Here is a 21,535-nt window from a genome sequence, read left to right on the forward strand (position 1 = left end):
AGCAAGAGAGAGGGAGTCATTACCGTCAGAGGACCCAAATATCCTCCTCAGTGTCTACTAAAATGCTCTGATGGACTGAAATAAACAGATGCGATACCTTCTTTCATCCCTTCATTTCTCAGTCAGGAGTTTTGTTCTGAATGATGACAATGAGTCACTGATCAAACTTTCACAGCCTTGCTGTCTGCGAATAAGGATTATTCTTTCTGGCACACATACAAAAGCATTGAGTGTGTTGTCATTAATTATGCGTGTAAAATTCTCTGTGTCAGGAAAACAAAGCCGAATGAGAACACAGGGAGTGTGTCTATGATTTATTGATAAGGAAGATGAGAGTCTTCTTAACTTCTTTATGATATCTTTACAAGACTTGTTTGAATGTGTCAGGGTTCTCATGGTAATAGATATAAGAATACACCTGGTCACGTCATGCGTTTTACTGATCAGATAGCTGTTCGATTTTTGTTAAAACTGTTCCATTTACGCTTGGCCACATAAATGTGTCTCCACAAAACAAATATAAATCCAATCTTCAAGTCCTGCGCTATATGCAAGCTCACAAAAGGTCCATGTCCATTTTATTTTTCAACTTCCAAAGCTTAAAGTTTTAGTTTTATAGAAGGAACAGTAAAAAAAAAATATATGGCAAGCCATTATCTATTTATGGCTTTTTTAAAATAATTGGGACTAGAATGATAAAACAAAACGCAATATATTAAAGGCCGATAACACCAAGGACGATAACTATAATGATAAAGCTATAGTTCTAAAATTTGTTCTCAATATTAAAGGTGTCCTTGATTATGATTTCACTTTTTTAACTTTAGTTAGTGTGTAATGTTGCTGTTTGAGCATAAACAACATCTGCAAAGTTACGACGCTCAAAGTTCAATGCAAAGGGAGATATTTTCTTTTAAAGAATTCTCTGTTTAAGGACTACAACAAACAGCTGGTAAGGACTACAATGATCTTCTTCATGGGTTAGTGACATCACTAACCCTAAAATTAACACAAACCCTGCCCCCGAGAACACACAACAAAGGGGGTGAAGCCATGTTGGGCTGCTTTAGAGAAGAGAAAGAGTTGTTGTAGTAGAGTGTTGTTACCATGCCGTCATTTTACGCTGGACTGCTTCACAAACGAGGGTCAACTCAACGCTGGATTTGCACAGAAGATGAACATGACGGCACATGCTAGTCGATGAGTTGAATCAACTCCACAGCAACTACGTAAATTTATCCACTAACCATTCAGAAACGTCCAGATGCATTCTAAAAGTTGTAACTTCTTCCTGAGTCTCTCCATCCGTGTCCGACTCTGGTTTGAACAATGTAAGGCTGAACACCATTGAGCAACGAAGCATGAGCTGTTAAAGCTCTGCCCTCTTCTGGGGCAGAGAGCAGCAGCTCATTTGCATTTAAAGGGACCACACAAAAACGACATGTTTTTTGCTCACACCCAAATAGGACCAAATTTGACAAGCTATAATAAATGATCTGTGGGGTATTTTGAGCTGAAACTTCACAGACACGTTCTGGGGACACCAGAGACTTATATTACATCTTGTAAAAGTGGCATTATAGGTCCCCCTTTAAAGAATAGCAGAGTCCACACAACTATAACGATAACGGCACAGAGAAATGATATAGTTGGAATCACTTCCAGAACAATTTTTTCTAGCTGATGAACGATAAAAAACATTGACCGGCAATCAGAATCCATTCTGCTTTAAAGAGTTTGAACATTTAAAGCAGCAGACAACAAAACTGCAGCATGCGATTATAATAAACAGAAAAATATCGTAACACTAATATACTTTTCGTAACAGTTATATTTATAGTTATCGTTCTTGGTGTGAACGGGCCTTAAGAGATTCAAAATGTATTTGGCACTAGTGAATTCACTCAAATTTAAAATCTCTTATATAATGACACTACAACAACGATTCCCAGAGACCACATGGTTGCTGTTAAATTCTGTGTAAAGCAACTCATTTTTTCATGTTAAATCACTGTAGCTCTCCTTCTCGAATCAATTAATGGTATGTTTCTTTGTTGAAATGCTGGATCGAATTAAAAGCGGAAGGGAAACACTGCCTAAAGAACAAGCATTAATGGCCCTGCTAGTTTCACTGCCAACCTGTTGCTGTTACAGGCTTTTGGCTTTTGGCTCTGTTTGGGGCTGTTGCCATGACACTTGAGGCCTACATGTGCACTGCCTGGGGTGAAAGAGAGCGAGAGGGGGAGGGAGCCAGAGTTTGTAACAAAAACAAAGGGAGAACTCCGCAGAGAAGAGAGGAAAGAGAGACAATGAATGATAGATAGACTATAAAAGAAAGACAAATTAAAACCTGAGCAGGTGGAGTGTTAGTGAACATGCATAAATAAGTTGCATGAAGGGGAAGGCCTGAGTGAAGTAGAGGAATTCATAAAAGAATGAGTGAGAGAGGGAAACTCAAAGTTTAAGATAGGGGGCTGGTCGGCTCTTTAGCATCTCAAAGCATATGGGCTCTATTAAAGGCCCCCTTGAACAGGGGCCCGAGCCGCCTCACAAACCTCCTGAAGACAATCTCTCCTGTCTCACTGTCCGAGCCTCCCTGGGCATCCCATCCAGCGAGCCTTTCAGAAAAAAGCCGGCTGCCTCAAACTCCAGAATGAGATGCAGCAGGCGACGTTATTTGCACAATACCACACAGGAGCTGCTGCCATCTGGACTGACACTACCTGCCAATCAACAGTGGACATTTTGTTTCACCCAGTGTGCAGTGCTAGACTCACTGGCACAGGCCCAGACGCCAGCCGTGGTGCCCATTACTAAGCATCTGCCAGCGGGAACAACCTCCCATGGCCTGACTGGTATAAAGTAGATTGAGTGCAAGCACCTCAGGAGACGAGTAATCTATACAAAGTCATTTTTTTTAAATAAATTAAAAATCACCTTCATTATTACACCAAGTTCACACAGAATATGCAATTGTGATGTAAATATGAAAGTTTTTCAAGTTATTAAATAGTTGTTTATGGTTCCAAGTGCAGTATAACTTGATTTGTCTACTCCACTGCATCTAAATAAGGTTCTATGTTACTACCCTTTAATTACTTAAATTATGCTTTTTCGGATGTTACCTTTATAGCTGTTTGTGAATGTAAAAGGTCTACAAAGTTTAAAAGATCAAAATGCACAACAGATAGAGTTATTGTCTCCTAAAAGAAAGAACCAAATCTGAACTGCCTGAAATGAGTCGTCAGTAATTCCAGTCTATCTTCCTGCACAAACCTACGTAGGTTTGTGGCAAATTTGCATAATGCCCATCCATGGCCTTCATTGGCTGCCTGTGAACAATGTCTACTTTGCCCCGCCCTCAAACATTGTAGTTGTAGCTGAGGCCTGGAACGGTTTGGTTTGTGTTGTCGACATGTCGAGAAGACGCCGTTTTCTGTGCTGCGAAAGTAAATCCACTTTGCATGCACTTCCAAAGGATGAGGAGACCAATCAGAGCAGAGTAGACTCTCAAAAAGGAGGGGTTTAGAGAAACCGAATCCTTTATCGAACCATTTCAAGCACTGTGGGAAAAAAAGAGGTAATGTTGCAATGTATATTTTTGACCTTGGATGCATGTAAACCCATTGTAGAAGACCTCCAAAACAAAATTAAAAATGTTTAAAATAGCATAATTGGGGCACTTTAAGGCAATTTACTAGTAAAGCCAAATAATTCAGGCTATGACTGTAGGTTAACAGGGTTGTGATACATACAACAAGAGTTTTTAAAGAAGAACTAATCACTGGACTTGCCATGTTAGTGACACAAAATCTTCTCAGAGTTGAGGCACTTTGTAGAAGGTAAACTAGATAACCACGAGCAAAATTGTATATTTAGGGCCTGAGCACCGATGGTGTGAGGACCCTATTGTAATTGCTCAGTCAATTCTTCTTCTTCTCTGAAATGAATCGCATTTTTGAGGGCCTAAACATGCTTGAAAACTCATGAAACTTTGCACACGCGTCAGAAATGGTGAAAATTTACGTCTGATATGGGTTTCGGAATTGGGTGTGGCAAAATGGCTCAATAGCGCCACCTACAAAATTTCAATAAAGTGCCCTTCGTGCTACGTTTCACGTACAGGTATGAAATTCTGTAGACACATGTAACAGCCCAATACCTACAAAAAAAAGTCCCTAGGTGCAAAATCTGTAAACCCAAAAGAAAGTGAGATATTTTGAATTTTCTCTGCAAAGTTTTTGCAGTTTTTGCCATTTCCAGGCGTTGTATTTTAACAAACTCCTCCTAAAGCTTTAATCAGATCAACATCATATTTGGTCAGTCTAATCTAAAGGCCTTTGCAACGTTAAATTAAGTTTTCACTAAAGGGCATGTCCGTGGCGGCCTGACAAAGTTCAATGTTTCGCCATGAAACAGGAAGTTGTTGTATCTTAGGCATACAATGTCCGATCTGCTCCAAACTTCACATGTTTGATAATAGTCCTGGCCTGAAGACATCTACATGGCAATATTCAGTTATAGTCAAAGCTCCACCTGTTGGCAGCAGGAAATGTGGCACGTCGAAATGACTTTGCCATAATTCTCCTGTATTTACTCGCTAACATGCATGTCGCCCACTGTTCACTGTTTTCCTAAGGCCACTGGGTGGCGGTGCCCCTGGGTGCGAGGGCCCTTTCATCGCTGCTTGCAGCTTTAATCTACTTTGAATCTGTAAGGTAATAAGCACTTATTACATTCTGATGTACACACATTTTGCACTATTTTTTGGTGTGTCCTGTACAGCCATTTATGGTCTTACAGCATTTTGCCAAATTTTTTTAAGCTGGTTTTTGTATAGTGATATCAGTATAGATAAACCTAACCCCTGAACTGAACATGAAAACAATATGAACTGTGACTAGCTGCTTTACATGGCAGTCAAACAGCTTCTTTCTCTGTAAGTATGCAAAATGAGCAGCAGAATGGATCAGGCATTATGCTGTTATGTGAAACTAGTCAGACTACCGCTCTGTGGTCAACAATACATGGTCAATCTGACCCATTGAAATTCTGGGCATTTGCAAGCAGTAGAAAAGCGTCCAGCGTGGGAATGGCCATGTAACGTCCAGGAGCCAGTTGTTTCTGAGTCAGCTGCTCTTTGCCACGGTAGGAATTTCCAACCACTAATGATTATTCAGTTCAATCCAGTGGTCAGAAACAGACACTTGGAATAACAGCAGAACGGAGAGGAGCTGTGGCTCCACCTCACTGTTATTACTGTGAGAGTGGCCATTTTGAGGAGATGCCACTGATAGGATGGTAATAAAGTGATGGAGTTTTTAAAATGCGGTCTGAAACAATATGAAATCCAGACCTTCAGTTATGAACAGGGGAGAGGACATACAATTTGGTTTTTATTGAAGAGCACATAAGGGCAAGCTACTGCCCAGCAGAAATGACTGAGTGTGAGCTAATGTTTCTTCAAATTCAAAAGTTTTTGATATATAAATATGATCTCAAATACTTATCCAGATTAGTCAAATAATCACAGTAGTCCATTTGTGTTTTACAAAGCTTAAAAATAAAACTTTTAGTGTAAATCCCTTACAAAAAGCACTTGAAGGGTTAGTTCAACCCAAAATGAAAATTCTGTCATTAATTACTCACCCTCATGTTGTTCCAAACATCTTCAGAACACAAATGAAGAACTTTTTGATGACAGAATGCTGTCAGATTTCAGTTGCTGTCTTAGCAACTGAAATATGCAAGTAAATATATGCGAGTAAAAGCCTAAAATAAATCTGTTCATCATAACAAGCGATCAAGTCTCTTCAGAAAATTTGGACTAAACCACTCAATTCATATGGATTACCTTTCAGATCTCTTTATGAACTTTTTGAAGCGTCAAAGTTTCAGTTGCGAAATCTGACAGCATTCTGTCATCAAAAAGTTCTTCATTGTGTTCTGAAGATGAACGAAAGTCTTACGGATGTGGAATGACACGAGGGTGAGTAATTAATGACAGAATTTTCATTTTTGGGGTGAGACTAACCCTTTATCATTGCCATATTTTTTACATGATACTTCCAAATAAATCAGTGTCCAAAAATCGATGGAAAAATCATCTTTTTGATGATATCTGATAATGTTGAAAACAAAACATACACTGTAAAATTTTATTATTTTACAAGAAAAGACTGTAAAAATGCTACAGTAAAAAAATCCTGTTAAATAACTGTAAAATACCTTACCATACAGAAAAAATATAAATGGTTTAGCATCACATTAAATGTAATTTTACTATAAAACACTGTCAGATTTATAGGGTTTTATACCATATAATTTTGATAAAAATTTTGATAAAGATTTTTACATTATATTATTCTAAACATTTAATTAAATAGTTTTGTTTTCAGTTTCGTTATTAGTATCACTGTAAAACATTTTCAGCTGGTTAAACTTAGAAATGAAAGTTCACCTGCTGCCTTAAAAATGTGAGTTAACTCAACTAAACATAAGTTAACTCAACTTGAAGATAAAATTTAAAGTTGAAACAAAGATTAACAAAGTAATATGTTGTCTTGACTATTTTTGTGTTGAAACAAAGCTTATCTTCAAGTTGAGTTAACTCACATTTTTAAGGCAGCAGGTGAACTTACATTTCTAAGTTTAACCAGCTGAAAATGTTTCATTAGGGTGCTTTGTGTTACATTTTCTAGTATGTAGTGAATTTTTATTGCATTATTTTAGTGTCATGTGTTTTTACCTTGGTGGTATTGGTCATCTTTGTGTATGTGAACCTGTACAACCATGTTTTTATGAACAGACCACTTACGATGAAGTCTGATTCATGTTGTGGCATTTTTTACCACCTATATTATTATGGTGGTTATCAGTTCATTTTAAGGTAAAATGTATTTCAAAATTAGCATTATATTGCTTAATGAATTTTTCAGGTATAACCTGTAAAATATACAGGCACCGATATGCCATCCTGCAATACCAGAAATACTAATACCGTATATTTTACAGTGAGTCAATCACAGCTGCCACTTTTTACCATAAATTTAACAAGACATTTCTTACAGTGAAGGAAAATAAATTAAAATGATCAATGTTAGAGATAGAAAGTTGTGTTTTCCCCCTGTTTCATAAAGGAATGATCTCAGAGTTCTTCAAATCAAAGTATTTCTTTACTGACTGTGGCCATTGATCTTTTCAAAATGGCTTCTCTGCCTCCTCTCAAAGCTCTCTGAACCAAACATCAGCAGAAAGAGGCAAATAAACAATCTTGTGGTGTTTCTGACAAGCCATAATCATCAGTCTCATGATCAAACTGAAATCACAGCGCAGATATGCACTGCAGTCGGAGGGAAAAGTGGCACAGCGCACATACCGGTAAATTAATTCCACACCAGCGCTTACATAACCAGTGTGGCCTCAGACAAACTATGCCAGCATGAATATGTAATTCATCTCAAAAGTGCAGAGATGGTGAACCACGCAGGAGCCGCAAACAAAAAAAGACAACCTTGGAGCTGGTCGTGAAACTTGCAAACACGCCGCAGCGAGGCCAGCCACAAGAGGATGTGGACATACAGACACTGTCCCAACAGATTCCAGCCAAGCTCAGACGGAGAGGAAAAGAGTGGCATGGAAAGTTGTGATTCAGTGCAGTCAGCTGAGACTGACTCGACGTTAATGAGCTCTCCCTCTGTATATACGTCTGCAGGAAGCTACAGACTTACATAAATACTTGGCACATAAAAGCATCTCATAAATGGAAACAGTAAAGTGATGAGAGGAGATGGTACGAGGTGTTTTGGAGAACCTAAACCTGTGAGGCATAGCTAGACAGTGAGGCACATTCTGTCCTTACAGAGACAGTGAGCTGACCGCATTTACTAAGGCTGTATTTCAGAGCCTTGTAACATATGAGAGTGATTTAACTCATCTATTATTTTCCGACTCACTGACGCAAGCACCTTTCCACCCCCCTAGGTGATCTCATCTGGAGCAGAGTCATGGACGCTGCTGACACGCAGGAACGGTCCGCTCTATTTCAGGCTTTTACTGTATAAGAATGTGCCACGAGCTGAGTCACATCCACTTTAAACACAAACAGCAATCTCAATATACTTGGGGGCGCTTCAATCTAAACTTCATCCCATTTGAAAACGAAATGTCAATAGATCAGGCCGCATGCTGAGCAAGAAGCTTAGTGGTGTTTGACTAGTTTGAAGAAGCTTTGTGTAAGCACTCGGCGAGGAGTGATTGGAGAGTGTGTGTGTGTCCGGACGTTCCAATCTAGGCCAGTTGTTCATACATCAACTTTTTGGTAACACTTTATTTTAGGGTCTTTTAACTAGTTGCTTATTAGCATGCATATTACTAGAATACTGGATATTTATTAGTACTTATTAAGCACATATTAATGCCTTTTTCTACATAACTTTATTCTACTTTCTTAATCCTACCCAATACCTAAGCTTAACAACTACCTTACTGACTATTAATAAGCAGTAAATTAAAAGTTTATTAAGGGAAAAGTCATAGTTAATAGCTTATATGTGTTTCCTATACTAAAGTGTTACCAACTTTTTACTTTACATTCACAATAAAGCAAACAAAATGCATAAATGTTTTGGCAATCATTATTACATATTCGGGTCTTTAGCGACCCGGATCTATATCTAACATGGATGGATCTCTAACTGTCGCGATAATATAAAACTCTCCTGATACTAGAGTAACAATTACAGAAGAATTTTTGTTACCTTTTGGAGCTTGGAAGGGTTCAGTTTGAGCAGATATTTTATACCATCATCACTGTCCTCGTCAGAGCTCAATTCCCAGTACATTCAGCATCTGGCGCATATTCGCGATCTCAAACAAATTCTCAAAACTAGTGTTTTCAACATTCACCAGATCCACCATCGAGTGACAGTGACACTAATATTTGATTGCGTTCAGTACTTGCTCTGCAGTAAATCCCTGAGCCATTTCAAGTTTTGCTGAAGATACTTCTTCCTATTCTTTTGTTTTCTGCCTGCGGTAACTATGAGTGAAACGTCACTTCATCATTGTGTATCAGACATAAACTGTTACACACCTCGGGTCGTTGGCGACCCTATATAATTTTTTTACAAAAAATGAATGGAAAAACAGGCACTCTTTTACAATTTTATTATTTTTTTCTTGTTATATTGTTTATAATGAATTGATTGAGGAATACTAAGAAGGTTGATGTCTAACTTTAAAAAAATGAATGAGTAGGAGGGTAGAAAATGTCCCGGGTCACTAAAGACCTGAGGGTATGCGTTTAAGGGTTAAAAGAACCATTTTTTCTTAGTTTAAAGAACCTTTTTGCACTTTTTCTCACTAAAGACCCTTTTGAGCAATTGATGGTTCTTCATGGAACAATATATGCTAATGAAGAACCTTTATGTTTAAGGGTGCACTTCCAAAACGCTGCTTTTAAACGGTGTAGTCTCCACAAGACATAAATAAAACAGCTTAACTAAGTTCTGTAAATCAATCAATTCACAAGGCCCTGCTCTCTCTCTCACACACACACACACACACACACACACACAAACCAGCTACAAAACAGCTCAACACTCTTTACCACAGATATAAATACCTATAGGAAACAAAAACCACAAAAGATATCTAACTTATGTCTCCTAGACAAGAATGACATTAAAATGAGAGCAAATGGAGACTTTTGTTTAAGCCTCATGCTTAGATATTTCTCCTTTGGGAAAAGCCCTGAGTAATCTCACATGTCTCCTCTTAAGTGCCAGAAAAGATCTCAATACACTCATTAAGAAATCTAATTTGAAAAGATACCAAAGTCTGCAATAGTTAGAAATCTCAACATAAACTCAAACATTTGTCATCAAATTCTTCCAGGATCAAATGTAAGCTTCTGTTGTCCACAACTTATAGCTTTTTACTCTTTACTGTATTTTGACAATCATTTCATTTAGTCTAATTTTATTCTCCAAAGAGTAGAAACATATATAGAAAAAGTTCATAGTTAAATGAAACATACTGAGATCTCTATTGTGCCTTTTGAACTCTGATAGAACAATAAAAATCCTTTCGAATAGTAGAGCCAACTTGCTCTATCCTCAAAACAACACATTATCATTAACTTTGTGCCATGCAGTCGTTTTCACACTGATCTCTCTTCAGAGGAAAACACTAACACTGCTCCTAAACTTCAAAGAGCTTCTTCTCACCCCAGTGTGATCAGCTTTAAGAAAGTTAATCATTCATTTCACATCACTTCAAAGCTCTTGTGAGCTGCAGTCGTAATCTGAACTCTCGTGCATTTAGAGGGTGTAATAATACAGTCGAGTTGCTGACATACCCATAGTGCTCTGCATGGCTGTCTCCTCGCGTCTCGCCAATCTATCCCGGAGGTACAATCCCAGTCTGCTCACAGTACTTGAGTTGCTTCTTCTCTCTCTCTGTCTTTCTTTTTCTCTGCTCCTCCACCTCATGCCAAAGTTTCCTCTCTTTTCTCTGGTAGAAACCCCCTTTTTCTCTGTCCTGTCCTGTCCTCTCTTTCCCTGCTGTTTGCCGCCACAGCACCGCCCCCTTCTCCTGCAACCCTCCTCCCTCCCTCACTTTGTCTGTGGCCCCTTCCTCCTCCACCACCCCCATCCTCACACACATTTAATCCCTCCTCATGCTCACTCCCTCTCTTTTTCCTTGTCTTTCCTCTACCTTTTCATTTTCTTCATCTCTGTCAACTATAATATCTGTGGAAAATGGAAGGACTGTCATCTTATTTTTAAATCTGACCCTCAGCAGCTGCTTTAACCCTATGAAGCCCACTGTATCATATTTGATAAGCAAATTTCTAAGGCCTCTAAATGATCAACATGATCAAAACTTTGCTGAAAAACCAGTTGTACACAATCTCGTGCATGATACTTCATACTCTTTTAGTAGGTAAAAAGCCTTTTAGTAATTCTAAAAAGCCCCCCTTCAGGTTCTAAGTCTTTTTGCTGTAAAATCTTAAAAGAATTTTATGAAGTAAACATAAAAATGACTATGAATATATTGTTCGTTTATAAAAGATGTAGTAGTATATAGAATATATTCTTAATATAACATAAGAACATATTGCTGGTAATATTTCAAGATGGAAACTTACCAGACTTCATGAAGCTTCGAAGCTTTACGAATCTTTTGTTTCGAATCAGTGGTTCGGAGCGTGTATCAAACTGCCAAAGTCACATGATTTCAGTAAACGAGGCTTTGTTACCTCATAAGTGTTTTGAAATTTCAGTGGTTCACCACTGGGGGGTGTGACTTTGGCAGTTTGATACACACCCTGAACCACTGAATCGAAACAAAAGATTCGTAAAGGTTCGAAGCTTCATGAAGCATTATTCTGAAATCACCCATCACTAGATATTGTTGAATAAAGTCCTAATTTTGGGTTTTTTTGGCGCACAAAAAGTATTCACGTCGCTTCATAACTTCTCTGTAGTCACATGAACTGTTTTAAATACGTCTTTAGTACCTTTGTGGGCATCTGAAGGTGTTAATTATCTTGCTGGCAATAGAGGCCTCACTGAGACATCGGATTTTATCAAAAATCTCTTAATTTGTGTTCTGAAGATGAACGAAGGTCTTACAGGTGTGGAACGACATGAGGGTGACTAATTAATGACAAAATTTTCATTTTTGGGTGAACTAACCCTTTAAAAAGTGAGTATCAAATATGATACATCAGGTTTTTGAGAAACGTTTGTTTGTATATCTCAATCATCATAGTATTGAATAGCATTATATATGTTTTGCCCCAACAATAAAAACTACAGAGCTTTGATCATAAAACCAAGCACTTAAATATCATCTTACTAAGACATATTATTGGGAGATATAGAGTGACAACTGTATGTACAGTATGTTAGGCTTTACAGGGTTAATGTGACTGACACACACACACACACACACACACACACACACACACACACACACACACACACACTGGGTTTTCACGTTTTATGGGGACATTCCATATATGGACATTTTTATACTGTACAAACTGTATATTCTATCCCCTAACCCTAAACCTACCCATAACAGAAAACTTTATGCATTTTTACATTTTCAAAAAATGTAGTATGATTTATAAGTTGTTTTCCTCATGGGGCCAAAAAATGTCCCCACAAGGACAAGGATTTCAGATATTGCCATCTTTGTGGGGACATTTTGTCCCCATAACATAGAGTATACCAGAACCACACACACACACAGACACAGACACACACACAGGTAAATGCTGTGTGTAAAGAGTTTGTTGTTCACTAACTGGATTAAAGTAAAACCTCTCCAATCAAGTCAAACTCTTCGTCTGTTTAGTGGATTTTCCTGGGATATACGTTAATCTCAAGGCATGCTGGGTCTTCAATGCATGACTCACTCTAAACATTGACATGCCCACATGCCTTGTTAATGCTTTAACATACGAAGGAGCATAGTAAATACACTCCGTCACCACAAATACACACATCAAGAGCACCACAAAGGGTCTGTTGTGCCATATGACATCACAATGAAACGTTCATGCAAAATGATCCAAGGAAAACTTTGTAAAGAGGGCATGAACAGAAAACCACATCTGGGTGTTTTGTTGATTAGTTTTGTTTTTTTGTTTAACTATGGGCATGTTTGGCCCTGTGGACTTTTATATAAATGTATTTTTCACATTTTTACTACTTTAATTTGTCTATTGATGTCCATCGGTGGTCAAACATGCTTCACTTTTTAACATTTTTTAAGAACTTTTATTAAAAAAATGTACGAACCAAATGACAGTGATGGAAACAACATGCTTGTTTAGTCCCAGTTCATTTGTTACCTTGGTTACTCATTGGTTCATTAATTAGTATCAACTGTTCCCTGTTTTTAGCCCTCATTTTGCATGTGTGTTTATAGCCCTGTGTTTCAGTTCTTGGTTGTCCGTTCTTGTTGTTGCTTTGATGGTTTGGTTTTCCATAACAGGAATAAATTACATTTTAAAATATATTAAAATAGAAAGCAGTAAATTGTAATAATATTTCACAATATTACTGTTTTACTGTATTATTTTAGCCTTGGTGAGCATTAAATACTTTCAAAAACATCAAAAAATCTTAACAACCCCAAACTTTTACTGTAGTGTAAATATACTGCACATAAAAGACATCTGAAAAGTAGCAAAAATATCCAAAAATAGTTTAAATGTGACCTTCATATAACAAAAAGTAAAAACATTTTTATGCAAATCAATCCCTGGGACACAGAAGTGCTGTATTTGAAGAATCAGCCATTTGTCTAAAGGGTTGCCTTTCAACAAAACCTATTCACTTGTTCTTCCCTTTCAATCGTTTACCACTTCACTCACTCATTTACTGGCCATTCCCAAACAAAAGCAAGGAAGCATGACGTGTTACTCCTAACCTGCATGCGCAAAGAACAGTAAATACAGGGACAAAGAGTAGTGTGGGACTCCAAGTGAAGTGAAAAGGAGAAAAGGGGGAATGAGAGAGGGAGAGAAAAAGACAGAGAGAGGCATGCAGGGAGGAAGGAGAGCTAATGAAGCGTTAGGAACAGATGAGCATCCGAGTGATTAATGGACACTTGCCCTCCAGGGGAGTTATCATATGAACATACACTCCACATATACTCATTGGGGAGGCTTAACATGATACTCCCAACCACAGTGCACACACATATCTCAAAGTACATCCGGTCAACTGTATTCTCCTTACTGGAGCGACAGCACATGCACGAATGCTTACAGACCTTGCTTGGTGTAGTAACTGATTATTTTGTCGGTGTCAGGCGGAAATCTCATATCTCTATATTTTTTTTATAAATCATTTGGTCACCTTTCACATCTCTCTGTGGGTTTTCAAAATATTTAACCAATGAAATGTATTAAAAAGAGCTTGTGACTAAACCTTGTAACTCCATTGGATCGTCAAACTGTCGTTAAAACCTCATAACTCCACTCCGCCTCAATCATGAATGAAGTGCCGCACACAGTTTGGATCATCGCTGCTTGTTTGCAATGCAAGGGTAAATAAAGAACTGGTTGTTTGAATATGTACAGCATTTTCTTTACTCAAGAAACACGATAGGCTAATGTTTCATGTATCTGAGGAGCGGAGAATAGTGAGATAGCACTTCATCTTTTATAACATGAGGTTTGGCCCAATTTACAGAAAAAAAACAGTGTCCAGATAAACTTTATAACCTATAAACTGATGAAAATGTAATGCAATGCGCGTACTGCCTCAGTTGGGTTCTAAGGACGGACAAACCACGTCTGAAATATGCAGGTCAAAAAACCATGTAACTCCATTTGAGCTTGATTTTGGTAAAATGTTAATAATATAAAGACACATCAAGTGTTTGACCATACATAGCCACAATATAAACTTTGACAACACAGTGTTTAATTATTTTAAAAATAATTTTTTTTTTCTATTTCCTGAAAAGTAGTGGTTTTCCGCCCTACAGCAACGATATGTAATCTGGATTACGTAATTTTTTATTGGTTACATACTTACTTAAAGGGTTAGTTCACCCAAAAATAAAATTATGTAATTTATTACTCACCCTTATTTCGTTCCACACCCGTAAGACCTTCGTTCATCTTTCTAACACAAATTAAGATATTTTTGATAAAATCCAATGGCTCAGTGAGGCCTGCATCGCCAGCAAGAACACTCCCTTTTTCAATGCCTAGAAAGCTACTAAAAACATAGTTAAAACAGTTCACGTGACTACAGTGGTTCAACCTTAATGTTATGAAGCGACGAGAATACTTTTTGTGCGCCAAAAATAACAAAATAGCGACTTTATTCCACAATATCTAGTGATGGGCGATTTCAAAACACTGTTTCATGAAGCTTCGAAGCTTTACGAATCTTTTGTTTTGAATCAGTGGTTCAGAGCGCCAAAATCATGTGATTTCAGTAAACGAGGCTTTGTTACATCATAAGTGTTTTGAAACTTCAATAGTTCACGTGACTTTGGCAGTTTGATAGTACTCCGAACCAGTGAAGCTTCGAAGCTTCATGAAACTTCATGTTTTGAAATCGCCCATCACTAGATATTGTGAAATAAAGTCGCTATTTTGTTATTTTTGACGCACAAAAAGTATTCTCGTCGTAAAATGTGTCTTTAGTAGCTTTCTAGGCATTGAAAAAGGGAGTGTTCTTGCTGGCGATGCAGGCCTTACTGAGCCATCGAATTTTATCAAAAATATCTTAATTTGTGTTCTGAAGATGAACGAAGGTCTTACGGGTGTGGAACGACACAAAGGTGAGTAATAAATGACATAATTTTCATTTTTTGGTGAACTAACCCTTTAATATTCACAAAATGGTTCTCGCTAATTCTAATTTTACATATTTCTTTTTTTAAAAAGCCTATTGCTTATATATGTCTGGAAAGGAATTGCACACACACCAGCCAATAGTTTGAGAAAAGAGACTGAGAGGCCACACATTATTATTTGTATTATTATATCAATATGGGACAATTATCCTATTCAAATCAATGTGATAAAAGTTAGGTAAACGCAATCTAAAAGTAGTCTGATTACAGTATATTAGCTGAAATGTGAAAGATTGTTACAAACTAAAATTCTTATCATGAAATTCGGACTACAATTTGTAAGTAATCTACCCAGCACTGCTTACAAAATACACTGGACATGAACTATAGGGAGTAAACTTTGTTTCTTCCAGTACTGTACTGGTTAAAGCTGTTGTTAGCGGGGTAATGAACAGCTTTGATTAAGTATGAATGGGAGCGAGGGGAATTCTCAATCCCCCAAACTTCCCAGTCCTGCTGTCTCTTTTCAATTCAGAAGGGAAGAACTGGAACGGAATGGAGTTGGTTAGGAAAGGGAGAGAAAATTAATGATAGTGAAGGACAAAAGACTGAACATGAACCTAATCCCCTTTCCATCCCCCACATACACACACACACACACATTGATTTGATCAAGCATGCACACACACACGCAGATGGACACACAAAATGAGAGGTCCTCAAAACCTCCAACAAAACACTTGACCCCTCATCTACTAAGAGAGGGAGAGACATAGAGGAAAGAAGGGGCAAAAACGCAAAACAACTGTTGAGTGCCAGACACGGGCGTTGTGGTGGGGGCTCTGTGAGAGTTTCATTGCTAAAATGAGTAGCACTCCACTGATATCTGTAGATTCAGGTACTGTCACCCTTTTCATGTTCATTTAATAAATAGTTTTAATTGTTTTCAGTCGTGATAATACTGCTCTGTTTAACACATTTAGAATGTTTAAAGTCAGCTTGAACCTGTTTACTTTCCAAATGCATTTATTGGGCATGATTCATCAGTTGGTGCACTTTATTCCTAAAAAAAGTCTGTCTTTGTAATCTTTGATCATGATGTAATAACATTCTTCGCCTCTAAACCATAGTTGGCATTAGTTTTTAAACCCGACCACTCCTGTTTGTCACATTTAAACCATGTTTCACAACCCTATCAAATTTCTAGAGTAGGGGCCAAAAACTCACAGTAAGTTTGTTTATTATCAAGCTATAGTGAGGTCTGAATATTTTTTCTAATATGTGTTACTTTTGGAAGCAAATTGGGTTTCTAATGCAGTTTGACATTCATAATCCTACAGATTTTTGAAAATCAGCATAAAAATGTTGCATTTCAGACTGCATCTGGGCCTCCTAATGAGGAACAAATCACGAAATGCCCATGAATCTTTGCTCCTCCTGATGGCATGAGAGGAGCATGCTGACACCATCAACTCTTTTAAGCAGTGGCAAAATGTGTTTTACCATCTAAATGTTTAAAGATTGCAGTGTGGAATGCACACTAATCTTTGATTAACCTGCTGCTGGAGGCAGATTACATAAGAAAATCATGGGTTCAAAGAAGTACATCAAATCTGGGATTGTGTATATAGACCTCCAGCTCTGAACTCAGACCCCCCAGAATCACAGGGCTCCATCACAAAGCATTGAGCTTATGCCAGACACATCTGCTGTCATAACACATCCCATACACTCTCCATAACAGCACATGCACACACCATCAGTGACAGAAACACATTCATCTTCAGTGCTGGGTAGTAACTGATCATATGTAATCTGGATTACGTAATCAGATATCAAAAATGTTATACTTGTGATTAGATAACATTAATCATTAAAATACTCATATGATTACTTGCTCACAAAATGGCAGTAAATTATTCATTATTTATTTATTCTCACTAATTCTTATTTTTTTTATCTTTTATTGCTTATGTATGTACAGAAAGTCTTTTAGTTTTGTGGAATTACACAAGTCAGTATTTCAAGTAGTATTTCATCTTATTTGAGTTTTGCATTAATAGTTTTTATTTTAAAATGTTAAATTTTTTTGGTTTAATTAATTATTAGCTTTTCATCAAACCCCCTGCAGTTCCTTCGCAAACCACAATTTGGGAAACCCTGACGTAATATAATGTTTAATGCATTTTGTTGATGACAAATTTTCAAATAGTTTTTTAGGGGTTCGAGTGCGTATCTTTTTAAGCCCTATTGTAATTGTTAGATTTTCCAAAGATTAGCATTCTTCTCTAAAAGTGATCGGGCTGAGGGCTTTGAGGGCTGGTAGTACTCACACTGCCTACAACGTCACCGAGGCTTGCCCTGATTGACCTGACAGGGGCGCTACAGAGGTCAAAAGTAAATTTTGACCGAAATTTTCAGGTATTTTGGATTTTTTGAAAAAACTACTTTTGGGAACTAGTCCTAGGTTTTTGACCTTATCGGAACCAAAACAGTGCAGCGAGATTCTCTGGAGTCTGACTGTCAATAGTTATCAAAAAAAGTTGAAATTCCGATTCATGGTCCCTAAGGGCCGCCAAAAGGTTTGAGGTGGGTGGAGCCACTTTTACTAAAACGGCTATAACTCGTGAACAGAATAAATCCACTGCAGTACAATTCTCAGGACTCTCTAGGTCAATAGTTATCAAAAAAAATGTTGAACTTTACCCTTTGCATAGCTGTAACAGGGTCATTTAGAAAAATGGGCGTGGCCAAGTGCTTGCAAAAGCCTATAACTCCGAAAGGAAAACTCAGAACTTTACAAAAATTGGTGAGCACATGCAGCATATGACTCTTTTATGGAGATCAGACCACAGGTGGTGCTATAACTGTTAAAAAGCTTTAAAAACCATATATTTCCTATGGTAAACTCCCTGTATTGGCTGTAAATGGTCTTTTCCATCTATTATTGAGATGGTTTCAGGCTTGCTAAATTAAATGTAATACCTTTTTACGCATGTGCTTAAAGACCCTAATACCAAGTTTACACTACAGAATTTTAAGCCCAATTTCAGCCCGTTTTGCAAGTTAATGAGCTCACCGACAGGTCGGGCTGTGATCGGGGGAAAATAAGCGGGTGATCGGCGCTCGCCAATCTTTATGTGCGAACTACTCAACGACGCACCAAAGAGGCTCGCTGGCACGTCGCCGACATCTCACTGACGCCAGTCAAATATCTAGCATGCTAAATATCTGAAGCTGTAGGCCGACTCGATATCCTGTGGTGTCACGTGTCGCAACAGCCAATGAAATATACACTGATGTCTATGGAAGCAGCAATAACAATCCATTCAAATAGCCTATAATTTGCCGACGTTTATTCATATCAGAAACACATTGTGTAAGTAACTATAAAGCTCACTCTATTCTTCTCCCAGTTTACCGGCCACATGTATTTCGGTACAAATTCACGTGCTGTAGCCTATAAATCAGACTAACAGTACTCTCTGAACTAAAGCGCAAACAAACAAGGCAAATCATTAATTCAAAATGTAATCAAATTTCTTCCCAATGTTCATTTTCAAATAAAGTCGTTGGGTGACAGAGTTGTTGTGTGTAACCCCCTGTTGCGGATCATTTATGTAGTGTCACTTAGTTTGAACACCACAACAACTTCAAGACTCCACAGCAAGTCATGTAGTCTGAACAGCACCGCGATCTGCCGACGTTTAAAGTCCTGTAGTGCAAACTTGGCATAAAGCACTTGAACCCCGATAATTGCTGCTCACAGCTATATTGTTCTTTTTGTATATTTATATCACTATCATACAAGATTATCTTATTCAAATCTGTGTGATAAACAAGTTAAGGCTAAAAGTAAGGTCAAAAGTAATCTAAAAGTAGTCAGATTACATTTGATTACAAGAGATTATGTTACTAACTACAGTTTATCATCATGTAATTTGTATTCAGTAATGGACTAATTTGTAAGTAATCTACCCTGCACTGCATATATAGTACATCAACACTTACAGTGCCACAAATGTAGCATGATAGACACAAAAAGAGACTTCATAAACATACATATATACATATCCTGGCCTGAGCACTGTAATGAATGGTGTATAATGAAACTGTATGTGTGAAGCTGCCAGCAGGTTTGAGCATTGCAAACCAATCTACTTTTACTGCTCTGCTCCCTGCCATGGAAAAGCAATAAGAGCATTGAGGTGATGTGGGGAGGGGGAAGGAGTTTCTCATCTCTTCTGTGTCCTTTTTGTGCTCCGTTGAGTGGGATCGCAGACAGCTTCATGTAAAAAAAAAAAAAAAAAAAAAAGAAGCTTGGGCATAGAGTGGAGGACACATGGGCATGATGCACCTCTACTCTTCTGTGCAACGTGCTAAAAATGAAAAATGTACTGAGAGTTTCCAGGCTATTTGGAACATTGACTATTCTTTCGATTTCAGAGAGTTTCCATTCTTGGAATCATTGGAATCACCCCATTGAATGGCCAGATCTCCAGCTAATAAAAGCATTTGGATAATACCTAAAATACCCGGTTATCCATCATCACTCATTATTATTATTTAAATACAACTATTTATTTTTTATTTTATTTAAAATGTATAATAATAATAATAATAATAATAATAATAATAATTATTATTATTATTATTATTATTATTATTATTAAAAAACAATTATTTATTTTTTATTTATTTAAATTTTATTATTTGATTTAAATTATTATTTAATTTTTTATTTTATTTAAAATGTATAATAATAATAATAATTATTTTTATTATTATTATTATTATTATTATTATTATTATTATTATTATTATATTATTACTACTACTACTACTATTTAAATACAATTAATATTTAAATAAAACATATATGTATTATTTTATTTAAACTTTATAATAATAATAATACATATTTTTTATTACTACTACTACAACTACTACTATTATTTAAATACAACTGTTAATTAAATAAAACATTTTTATTTTATTTAAACTTAATAATAATAATAATAATAATAATAATAATTATTATTATTATTATTATTTTATTTTTCAAAGATTTCAATATGAACTCAAATATTTCTCATCAAAATGTTCTGGAAGATCAAATAATAATAATAATAATAATAATAATAATAAAACAATAATAAGGTTGTTATTATTAATAATACTTCAATAACAATAAGAATTATTATTGTTTTATTATTGTTTTTATTATTATTATTATTATTAAAGTTAATGCAATATTATTATCTTTAATATTATCATTACTTTTTTAATATTACACAAATTTGATTTGTAAATGATATATAACTGAGAACTCCATTAAGTTTCCTTAGCTATGAAAGAGCAACCTCAGAGTGGCTCAAAAAAAAAAAAAAAATAAAATAAAAAAAATAATTTTGGGCACTGGTATCAAAGAACATGAAATAATAAGATAAAAATTAAGAGAGATATCTGAAACACACCTGCTGTTCCCAACACCAGCCGTCAAACACAAGAGCTATTAATGGTGTTTTATGAGCGTAAAGGGTCGGCTGAGGTTAAAGGTCGAAAGACCAGTGTTTTAAAATAACGCAGGGTTTGTGGTCTCAGTCATGACATGAACTCAGGTGGAAACACCAAATTTAACATCGCAATTAGCGAAGATCACATGGACAAAAGATAATGTCTTCAAATCAGTGGCCATAGCCAAATGAAAACATCTTTACAGAGTGTCATAAGCTTTGATCTGATGATCAGTGCTGTGAGAGTCCATGTCAACATGAGGTTAGACATGCCTAACAGAGAATGGAAAGAATAATAGATTTCTACAGAAGAATATAACAGTGTTAGTTGTCTTTGCTATGGGAGAATTGCTAACATAAGCATTGAAAGATGTTTTACACAGACAGTTATTTCCCACAACTAAACAAAAGTGATTCATCAGTCTATGGAGAGAGAGAAGGGGGAACGGGGGTCAGAGGGCAGAGAGACATCTGAAGAATTCTTCACCCCATTTAGGAAAAAAAGGTTACAAATCACAGAGGGACACAATCACTGCTCTGGTTTAATAGGACAGAGGAAAAGGGGATAACGTGTGGCGTCTGTTAAACTGTGAACACACAAATCTCAGGGCTGCCCTACTCTTCCACAGTAAATCTTAGCAGGAGAGAGGTGGGAGCCGGCAATGCATCAGAGACTCTGTCTT

The 21,535-nt window shown here is 36.8% G+C and overlaps 1 protein-coding gene across 2 annotated transcripts in view; it reads right to left on the reverse strand.

Moving 5' to 3' along the window:
* The window catches only part of lzts2a (leucine zipper, putative tumor suppressor 2a), a 76,026-nt gene that overhangs the window by 18,906 nt on the left and 35,585 nt on the right, over positions 1 to 21,535 (reverse strand). The window contains exon 1 of one of the 2 annotated variants that reach the window (XM_051917186.1): positions 10,361 to 10,577. The exons of the other annotated variant lie outside the window; for it this stretch is intronic. The gene's annotated coding sequence lies outside the window, so the exon portion shown is untranslated. Of the gene's footprint in view, positions 1 to 10,360; positions 10,578 to 21,535 lie in introns of those variants that run through there. 2 annotated transcript variants of the gene reach the window in all.

This window comes from Ctenopharyngodon idella, chromosome 13, assembly GCF_019924925.1.
Source record: "Ctenopharyngodon idella isolate HZGC_01 chromosome 13, HZGC01, whole genome shotgun sequence".
Lineage (NCBI taxonomy): Eukaryota > Metazoa > Chordata > Actinopteri > Cypriniformes > Xenocyprididae > Ctenopharyngodon > Ctenopharyngodon idella.